This window comes from Prosopis cineraria, unplaced genomic scaffold (genome assembly GCF_029017545.1).
Source record: "Prosopis cineraria cultivar Desert tree isolate PC_DT_omini unplaced genomic scaffold, ASM2901754v1 PC6, whole genome shotgun sequence".
Classification (NCBI taxonomy): domain Eukaryota; kingdom Viridiplantae; phylum Streptophyta; class Magnoliopsida; order Fabales; family Fabaceae; genus Prosopis; species Prosopis cineraria.
Window position 1 is genome coordinate 8,288,014 of NW_026555337.1, and position 11,620 is coordinate 8,299,633.

The window sequence follows — 11,620 nt, forward strand, 5'->3', positions numbered from 1 at the left end:
CTTAGCAAGATCTTTGACTCTTGAGGTCTGGTGTATAGAATTTTCTTCACATTTAAATCCACAGATTTGATGGCCGGAAAATAGTTCCCCAGATTTGAGACCAAACATATGTGACAGTGCGAAGTAGCAATACCTGTTGTTGGGCCCCCAAAATTTTGTTTCATATTCTTCTTTTGTTCTCATATAGTTTGGTAGCCTATTGTTTAATCAAGTACCAACTTCTCATTGTGGAAGTCCTTTTATTAATCGATAAAATATGTTTCCTCTTTTATCTGAGAGTTTTGGCTTTGTTAAGAGCTCTTGGAATTTTCACCGCTCATATTTCTCATTTGCGGGGAAGATTTTATAATGTGGTAAAAGACTTGTTATAAAAAAAAAATACTGTTTCCTTGGATAATACAACTTCACTGAGATAAACAAGGAAAAGACAGTCCAACGTGTCTTGTACAGTTTCATTAAGGGGAGAATGAGAGTTCCAAAAGAGTTCCAAAAGGATAAATTAATTTAAACTGAGTTTCAACTTTAAGTACTAAATTTTAAAAATTTGTGAGACTGTCAATTTTGTAATTTGTTGTGATGGATTTGTAATTTATTTTTTAAATTTTAATATAGTTTAAGAATAAATAAATTTATTTTTCTTGTTAAAATTTGAAATATAAATTGTCAATTTATTACAAAGAAATTATAAAATTGAGGATTGAACTTGCAAATTTTTAAAATATAGTATTTAAAACTTAAGTTGAATTAATTAATTTTTTTGAGATTTTTCTGTCATTTTTCCTTTATTAAATTAAGAAACCTAGTAATAAAGAATTAGGGCCCACTTGTTTTCTATTTTTTAAAACTGTTTTTATTTTTGAAAACAAAAAAAATTAAAAAAATTGTTTGGATAAGAATTTTAAATATAGTTGTTTTGAAAACTATTTTTATTTTTTTGCTTTTCAAAAGAAAAAATAGAAACAATTTCAAATTGTTTTCATAATTCATTGTATTTGATTATTGAAAATTACAATTAGTTTGACAATTTCTATAATATATCACTTATTGACTGCTTGTAATTATTATTATCAATTTATTTTTTAATTTAAAATTATTTTTAAATTTATATAATCAAATGAATTTTTAATCTGTTTTGTTTTGAAAAATAATCTTAAAAATATTTAAAAAAAAAACTAAGAAGCCATGTCAAACTTGCCCTATTCCAATAATCATATAATAATTCTTAGGTGTATCTCCAAAAATATCAGGTCATTATCATACAAACAAGCAAAGTAGGCAGAGGGATAGAATGGAATATCAAAATAACTCAATGGCTTTTCTACCAAATAAATAAATAAATAAATAAATAAATAAAATAACTCAGGCTATGGAAGCTGTCAAATTGGGTTTTGTTTTGCCCTCACGTCTTCCCATTGTTTTTCAAAATTTTGTTTGATCTATTCAGAGTGACATAATGTTGCCACAGACTTGTAACCCTTTGTCACTGTCGTGATCATCATAGGATGTAGTCAAAACTCAAACCATATATTCATTTATTTTAAATTTATATAAATTATTATTTTCATCCATCCTTAAACTAAACTATATCCTGTTATCCATCGTAGTACAGTTAAATTAAATATTATATTCCCACGTCATACCTTGACAAAATCAACAATTTAATGTATAGAAGACCCTTAATTATACATTGTTAGGATTTGAGGACAATAAAAATGATGCCGGAAACCAGCGAGAAAATAAAGATGACATATTCCTCCCGGACGTGTCCATAATAATAATAGGCACCAAGTACTTATCGGTTATCATTTTACAATTAAAGAGCACTTAACCCACTTTAATTCAGATTTTGCACCAATTGAAAAATTAAGCCAACCCAAGTTATTCCTTTTTCCAGGATAAGTACTTTAACTCTTAATTTTGTTGATACATTGATGAGATGACAACCAATAGACATGACTATCATTACAAGTTTGCAATTGGAATTTCTATTTATAATTGTTTGAATCAATATTTATAATTAATTTTAAAAAAAATCATGTCTTGAATTTAACTATTATAAATTTCAAATTTTTGGACTTTATTCTAAAACCTTTATTCTATACACACTCTCATTACAAGGCCTTGTTGCTCATAAACCAGGTATGGTCAATCCCAAACCACTAGCTTGCTCCAAGGCTTTTTTTTTTTAAATAAAGAAATAAATTTCAGTTTTGTTTAATAAAAATGAAGAGAGATCTTAGCAATGTATTTAAAAAAAAAAAGAAAATTGTGTGAGATGCTTATCAAAGAATATCTATATAACGTATTTGAAAATAGTTCTCGGAATTTTCCAGGATCTGATTCAATGGAGAGCCCACGTTCATCAGTAAAGTTTCTGTGCTGAACAAGAAAGTCTATATTCTCTACATTTAATATTATTTTTTAAGTGGAAAATCTAGCGAGCATGATCAGAAGTTCAGAACTCCATGTCCATGGCACGTTTCTTTGGTCACTGGATGAAGTTACACAGACACATATGGCTTAGGGTTCCGACAAAGGCATTCATCAATAAGTTGGTGTAATTCAGAAGCTGAGTTTTGTGTGGCAGAATTATTAAATTTAGTTGAAAGAAATAATAATAATAATAATAATAATTTTTTGAAAAAAGAAAAAGAAAGAAAGAGAGAGTGTTTATTGTGGGTGAAGGAGATTCCCTGAACATGCACTTGCCAGTGTCCCTTGCAGCACGTAGCACACACATGCCGTTACTTCACACTTTCGTAACAAAACATGCAAATCATATACATACTTTTGGTTTGCTTCCCAATTATTTTCCATCACTGCAACCAACCTTTTTACATTTTTAATGTTATGGTCCCCCACCAAAAAAAAAAATCACTTCTTCAATCACATATGTTGCACTATTTGTTGGTATATAGGCTGCTTAAAAACCAACAACAATAATTATAAGCCTTATCTTATTAGGTGAGGTTAATTATAATATTTAATTTTTAAATATAAAGAGAGATGAATTGTGTTTCATTATCTCTCAAAAAGTAAATATTTTACTCTCACCTGTCCAAAATATAAGATATTTTTTAAATATAATTTGAATACCAATAAAATTTAGTTATATCCTTATTTTCAATTAAAAATATCATAAGTTTTCTTTTTTACCCTTTCTCCCACTTGCCAATAATAAATTAAATGAGAGATAATATTTTTTTTAATGAAGTATTATAACATGAAAAAGCATGATTTTTCTTATAGACCAATAAAGTTTTAGTTATCATGAAGAGTGAAAAAAATGTAATAAATACCTTCTTCATTAAAAAATATAAGGCATTTTTTGAGGAGTTGGATGTTAAAAAATATAAAGCATTTTTAATTTTTTGAGATGTAATCATTGCCTTTTTTTAAACGTGCCACTATTAATGAATGACTTTATATTTATCATAGAGTATTTAATAGGAATAAATATAAAAAGATAGAGTCAGTTTGAAGGTAAGTAACTACTTTATTGGGGGTGAGATTCGATTAAAAATATCTTATATTTTTAAACAAAGGGAGTACTGCACAGCAAATTAAGTTAATAAATATAAGGGTAAAATAAAAAAAATTAAAACCTATCAAGTGTTTTATATTTTGAACAAAGATAAGTTAGAAAAAATGTTTTATAACTTGGATTGGAAGGAGTATGCTGGTTCCTTTGTGCAGTTTTAATTTTGTTCACGTTCATCACAATGTTATTGGGCCTGTTTGGATACCCATTGAGAATCAATTCTGGAATTAAAATTATGGTTTTGTAAAAGTTTATCCAAACACCCTCATTTTACAAAACTTCATTTGGTTTGGAAACTCCATTTTAAAAAAGCTGAAATTTCTTCCATTTGCAAAACGTCATTTGACTCCTTTTCTTTATATCATTTATTGCATATTCAAAATTAATTCTCAAGAAATCATCCAAACATATTCAATTTATCAAAATTAATTTTTAAAAATTTATCCAAATATTATTACGTTCTAATAATCAATTTTTTCTATAATCAATTTTTTCTAATTAAAATCTAAACACATCCATTAATTGATTGCTTGCACGGTGAGGGTATAATAGGAAATAATAGGAATGGTGTAAATTTAAAAAATTTGAACAAGAATGAATTAAATTTACTCTTCGGATAAACATAATAAAAGTTAATACCACATACCATAAATATAAAAATTACTACACTTTTTACAAATTTCATGAGTTATAATTTTTAATTTCATAAATTAAATTACTTTGTTTTCAGTAAATATAATTACACATTTTAATCATTATAATTTTACCCCCTTTTTTTATTTTCTCATTCTATTTTCTTCCTTTCCCGTGACCAAATTAAACGACCCCTTTATAGCACTGCAATCAAAAATGAAATTTTCTTGGCACCCGTAAAGCCGATAAGCTTATAAGCCGAATAGTTAGGTTCTCTGCTCATTTTCTTCTCTTTTTTTTTTAAAAAATATTTTTCCACATACTATTCATTTTCTAATAGTTTTTAGAAAACTTCATTAACAAACTTGATGATGATGATTCTCAATGGTTTAAAACTTTCTTGGGTCAGCGTCTAAAAAAAAAAAATCATGCTCTTGCAGGGATCCAATGAAAGCTCTGAATCTCATCACCAATGAATTTTTAAGAAATTACATTTTGAGAAATGCTGTCAATGTCACCAGTAAAAACTTGTTATTCATGATTGTCAATTACTTACCATTATGTATTCAAAAATTTGTGACGAAAATTTAGAAAAACGAAAAAATCGATTTTAAATAATATTTTGCAACACCCTCGTAGGAAGATATTCACAACAAAATTTTTAATGAATTTGTAAAATTTTGCAACACCCTCGTAGGAAGATACACTTTGGCACAAAATTGATTCATTTGAGGACTCGGAATGAAAAAAAATGTGTAGAAATTCAATCATCACGAAAAAGAAGTACACAGACTCTGATGATATCTTCTATACGAATAACAAACAAATCGGTGCTCATTTATCATCTCAGATGATTGGATCAACGTGGCTTTATTAAATTAAATTAAATTATATCCATTTCTATCAGTGCAATCATATGGTCTCTGGAAATTTGTATTATTATGATTTTCATCCACTACTAAATTATCATGTGTCTTCATAAGTGGGGTGGGAAATCTTTAAATGACATTGCTAAATATAAACAAAGGGACAAATATCACTATAAATATGAGTTGTTGGCAGTTGTATATCGAATTAATGATTTAATTCCAAAACAACTTAGTCTTTTGATTTAATTCTTGTGAAACTATTTAAGACAATATTTTCATTGCAATATCTTATTATTGAGTTATTTTTTATTTAATGTCAAATTAGATTTCTTTTATTATAATTTGTTCCTTTTGTCACATTTAAAAAAGTTATCCTGGTTGCATCATATCCACGGTATATGTACTGTAAAATTCATCTGATGCCGGTGTGGAAACTGGAAACTTTAAAATTATAATATTTAAATACACAGATTATATGAAATTAAAAAAAGCTAACTCTTTAATTGACGACAAAATGTACTGTATTTTTTCAATTTTTAACAAAATTAGCAATAATAATAATTTTATAATGTGTCGTTGCTGATTAGTTGATGACTAGTTAAACACGATCTATTCACTTAAAATGAATCAAATCAATATCTATCAATACAATTTAAAAATTATATGTGGCTTTAATATCAATCATTGTCGGCATTATTTTACAAAAGGTTAAGATCTAATTTTACTCTTATATTTATTTTTTAAAAGCGCTGGATACCTTATATTAATAAATTTGGCAATTTTTTTCATAAATTATTTGTTTATAGGAGCAATTGCTCCTCCGTTAATCCTCCATTTATTTATTCTCCATTTTTGTGCTGATATGTCATGATGGGGGCCTATTATTTTCTGACTTGGCATCTAATCTGTAAATTCTGACTCTCTTTTTCTCTGATGTGGCATCCCTCATCTTTTTCTCCTTCCAGTTCCACCAGCAGCCCTATTGGATCTGAGCGAGATAAGTTTGGGAGAGGTTGAGAGTCTGAACACAGAGAAGCACTATCGCAACCGTCCAACTCCTGATAAATCATTTATACCATCCAACCATTCCATTGCCCTTGTAATCATTTTGGTTTGTCCGCAGAAGGGCTCTTCGAAATTGGGTTTCATTTTTTAGGTTTCGCCAACTGTTCTCTTCACCTCAAAATGATAGAGTGAAGCAAAAAATAATAGAGACATTTGAGTATAATTTCAGTCCAACTATTATTTTCTAGCAAAAAAAAAATTATATAAAACCCTAAATCCTTGTAATTTTGTTTCCATGATTTTTTTTTTTGGGAAATTGAATTCCCTACGTGTCATTAGTGTTTTCTAGGTCCTGCTCCGGCATCTTTTTTCAAAGCTAGTTTTAGTAGTTGAGTAAATTATGAAAAAATTATAGTCTCGTGGACTTATCTAATGGGAATTCCTCCATGTCCCCTAAATTTCAGAGCTCTGGATCTAAAGAGGATTTGAAGGCTTTGGTAGATAAGAGAAAAAGGAGAATGCAATCGAACAATCAGCAGAGTGGTCATGATTCTGGGAGTGACTATTTTTCCGATGTCGATTCTCAGTGCAATTTCCTTCTAGCAATCGTGATTTTGCTTTTTAGGAAGAAGAGCATAGGCGGGAAGAAGAACAATGAAGGAGCGCATGATTTCTTCAATTTTGTCGTGTCACATGGTCAAACAGGGTCAAAGCTTACTAATTGTGGATGCCAAGTTAGAAAATGATGGGTCCTAATTATGACACATCAGCACAAAATGGAAGAATAAATGTCGAGATTAACAGAGCAAGAATTTTGCCCCCTTAAAATATAATTCAAGTAAAAAATTGCTTCACTTATTAATATAGAGTGTCTAACGCTCTTAAAAAATGAATATAAAGCTAAAATTAAACTTTAATTTTTTTTACAATATAGCATGAAAGAAAACAAAGTGCATAAGCTAATTATTACTCACATTGATTAGTGTCATGTTCGTTTTTTCACATTCAAATTCAATGAATGATGGACAAATAGTAAATGAAATATCAAAATTTTTCTTTGGTCGATATATATATATATATATATATAATTTCTTCCATTTGATTTTGGTGAATAAGAAAATTTGGAGTAAAGTAGGAATGTAAAAAATTATTTTATCCATTCTCTTCGTTTTTTTTTGGTGCAAAGTAAAATAATGACTCTACTTTATATTAATTAGTTTTTGGATGGATTGCACAATTTTTACTTCATAGTCCCTCAAGTTTATGTTAATTATCAATTTAATTTATTAAATATAATTTTTATTAATTTAATTTTTTAAGTTTATTTTGATTATCGATTCAGTCCTATTATTTAAAAAGAAAGTTACATAATTAAATTTGTTAATATTGATATAACAAAATATTAATGACAATCATGTATATTGATGAAAAAATATAACTATTTGTGTAAGAAAAAATCAGGCTCTAAAATTTTAAAAAATAAAAAAAAAAAATAAGTGTAAGAGATTAAAATGATAAAAATTAAATTAATTTGAGAATTAAGTTGTTCTCAATTAAGTTACATATATATATATATATATATGTATGTATGTATGTATGTATGTATGTATGTCAAACTATCAATATATTTTATATATTATACTATTTCAAGAATTAATTTATATTTTAAAATTTAAAGGACTCATATAATAATTTAAGAAGATATAAGAGACAAAATTAATAAAAATTAAACTTAAATTATTGAATCAAAATGAAAGCAAACTTAAAAAAAACTAAAAGTTTTATTATCCTCCATTGTTTATTCTCATAGATTGCATTTTACTTCAGCATTTTTTCCAAATTTGCCGCAGACAAATTAATTTAACAATTTTTATTAGAGAAAATGATAATAAAATTTTTCTAAAATGTATGAGTTTTAATTTAGTTTCTTGAAATCTCATAATTCTTCTAAAGTTTTTAAAAATTTTTCTGTGATTAATGAATTTATATAAATTATGAAATTACTCTTGTTGAGAATAAATGATTTATAAGTTTTGTTTAAATATTTATAACTTTTTTTATATTCACAATAATGTAAGAGCAAATCACAAATTTACAAGTTAATTTCTTATTTGCTATTATATTGTTGTGAATATAAAAAAGAAAGTTGTGAATATTTAAATAAAACTTATAAATTATTTATTTTTAATAAGAATAATTTAATAATTTATATAAATTCATTAATGATAGAAAAGTCGTTAGAAACTTCAGAAAAATTATTATATTTTGAAAGAATAAATTATTATTTATACATTTTAAAATAATTTTATTATCTTTTTTTTATTAAATGAACCTAATTTTGGGGGAAAAAACAAAATCATGTTTGTGACAATTAGTGTAGCGGACTAATAATCCAACGAAAGCGGATACCTGCCCAGTGCTATTTCCCATGAGCTACATTCTTTTCTGTTTCAATTACAAATATTGATGAAATCAATTAAATATGACTGGGAATATTATTTTTAAAAATATAAAATTTCATAATTTTTCATTAATAAAAAATATAAAAATATATATGCTTAAAAATTGAACTAATAAAAAATTTGTAATAAATTTTTCAATGAAAAATTATTTTTTATTTAAGTAAGAAAATATCTTATAAAACCCATGGACAGTAAAAATACAGCTGGCGACGATGGTGCCTGGTTTTACCACGTGTCAAGACCTGATTAAGTGAGTCCCCGGGTGCCAGCCCTGCCTTCCCGCACCTCGCTTTCCTCACTCCCCACGTTCTCCTGAAGCCCATCTCTGGGACCCATCGAATTATCCCCTTCTTCTTTACTTTTATTTTGAATACTCAAATTTCAACACTAGATATCAACTAATTGTATTTAAAATGTAAATAATGATAACAAACAAAGTTAATTAAATTAGCAAGAATACAACCAATACTTAAAGCAATGATCTCAAAATCATCTATAGCTGTCTTCATCAGCTCTAACAAATTAAATTTAAGTTGCCTAAATTTTTTTATTGAAAAAAGAAAACAATGTTAGTTGATATATAATAACAAAGTTATTTTTTTTATTTTATTTCTTGTTTAATATATATGCGCGAGACAACTTGGAAGTGTTTATCAACATGTTGCCAACTTTTTGGTCACATATTTTGACTAAAGCCTCCATCATCCATGTCATGGTCTCTTTGAAGGTTTTCAAAATTCAAATACTACACAGGAACACACTGTATGTGTAGCCCCTTGATTGTTCCTTAAACCAAATTTACTTTTAATTTCTCGTTTTAATTAAAATATAGTACAACTTTGTCCATATTCCTTGTAGTTAAATTTTTTTTTTGGGGTACTAAAAATATACATGAACCAATAATTAATGAAGAGTACGGTTATCACTTTTGGCTGGCAAAGATTGCATAGGTGAGTTCTGCTTCTTCTGACATCGCATTTTTCATGCACATAGAACTCTTGACGACATGTTTAAGAAGCTCAACTCCCTGCCAACTGTCAAACTGTGAGACCTTGTTCATAAATCAACACGATCAATTTTTTTTTTTTTCACCGAGACAATCAACGATGACTAATTATCTTTTTTCTGAGACATATAGATCGCTTATAAGTGGATTTTGTTTTTCTAAGACATCGTATTTTTCATACATTCTTAAAAAACTCAGCTATATATCTGCCAATGTGTGAGACCCTTTTGGTAAATCAAATTGATACTTCAAATTTTATTTGTTTTGAGAGAGGCAAAATGTTAGGCGAGATTGATGAAAATAACTATTTTATTTGATATGCTTCATATCGTGAAGGCCTTGTGTAATGGACCAATAAATAAAAAATATTAGGTGTAAATTTTTAATCCTTAATCTAAGAAATTTGGGAAAGTCGTCACTCGTTAACAATTTCATTAATGGGGTTGCCTTACCATTAGTCAAACCATTAATATTTAAAGCACTGGTATTAATATAATGAAATTTTTCTACCTTGAAACGACGATCGGTTTTAATTAAAAAAGAGACAGAGGGAGATTCTCCAGCTCAATGTATGAATAAAGATGAAAGCAAAAGGCGGATGGATCCCAGTGGGCAGTGGGAAGACCTGAGTGATGATAGGGATAAATTCGTAATTTGGTAGAGTTGAAAGTAAGAAGCGCGTTGACATGTAAAGCGAGCTCCGACGCACATCCAGAGGGACGGTGGTTTGTTTTTTCAAAAAAGTGAAGGGCAGTTTTGTGATTAGACAAGTTCAACTAGTGCCGCCCGTCCGCGACGGCAGTGGCATATATGCAAATAAGAAATTACATCCTTTTTGAAAAAAATAAATAAATTACAGCTGTCTTTTCTTATTTATTTTTTCCTACTGTTAGGCTGAATTGAGAATAGGATGGCTGATGTGATTTTTTTTAATATTAATTTTATATAAAATATTTTTTGTTCTCAAACTTTAATACCATTAGTTTGATCAAATGATAACTTTCATGTTAATTATTATTATTATAAAAATTAAACTTAATATATTAACATTTAAAATATATTGTTGACATTTAAAATTTTTTTGTTAATTAAATTAATGGTATTAAGATTAAAGTGTTAAAAAAACACTTTATATAATTAAAAGATTATTAAAAATCTTATATAAATCTAAGGGATTAAATATACTCCCTCCGTTTGAAAATATAAAGTATTTTTAACTGAATTTTATTCCTCAATAAAACAGTTATCTATTTTTCAACAAACCTTTATCTTTTCATATTTACTTCTATTAAACACCTTATAATAAATACAAAGTCATTATCAATATGAGCACTTAAAAAAAGATAATGATTGCACTTCAAAAGATTAAAAATGCCTTACATTTTTAAACATTTAACTCCTCAAAACGAGAAGTATACTTTTACCTATTTTTTTCACGTACAATGTTTGAATTGAAGATATTCCTTTAGTCTTATTCATAAAACTTTTAACATATTTATCAAAATAAATAAACTTTAAATTATTAATTTTGTTCAGAAATTTAATATTTTTCAGTTTTATGTCTATTAAATATACATATTTAACAATATATTTTCTCTATTCAATAATAAATAAAGATCACATGAGAAAATTTGTGATAAAATTTAATAAGGCAACTTAGAAAAAAGATAAAAAAATTCTTCTCTCGTAGGAAGTGTGTGTTATTTGTAGGCAATCAAGTTCTTTTTATTCAATCAAATTACATTTGGAAAATAACCATGTTTGTACTACAAGTAATTTTTATAAAAATAGCCATGTGATTGTGGGTAATAATTTTGGAAGTAGAGTTTGGGGAAGTTGACATTTTATTGCATAAATAAAATTTAAAAATTGAATTATACTATTATATTTATAAGCTTTTTCTTTGGACCAGAAATATCCATTAGGGAGAATCAATTAGAATACAAAGGGAAAATGACACATACTTTTTAACTATATTTGTTTTATACATAAATTATAAAAAATCGAGCCTTCAATCTTTTTCGATTTATGTGTGTCATCTTCATGCAGGCCATACTAATTTTTTCTATATCATTCCAATTTTATTGAATGTCCTTGAAGGGAC

At 27.1% G+C, this 11,620-nt stretch overlaps 1 non-coding gene across 1 annotated transcript; it reads right to left on the minus strand.

Annotated features, from left to right (window-relative positions):
- Positions 1-11,514: 11,514 nt before the first annotated feature.
- On the minus strand, positions 11,515-11,620 carry LOC129314714 (U6 spliceosomal RNA). The gene has a single exon (XR_008594224.1). It is a non-coding gene; the product is annotated as a U6 spliceosomal RNA (small nuclear RNA).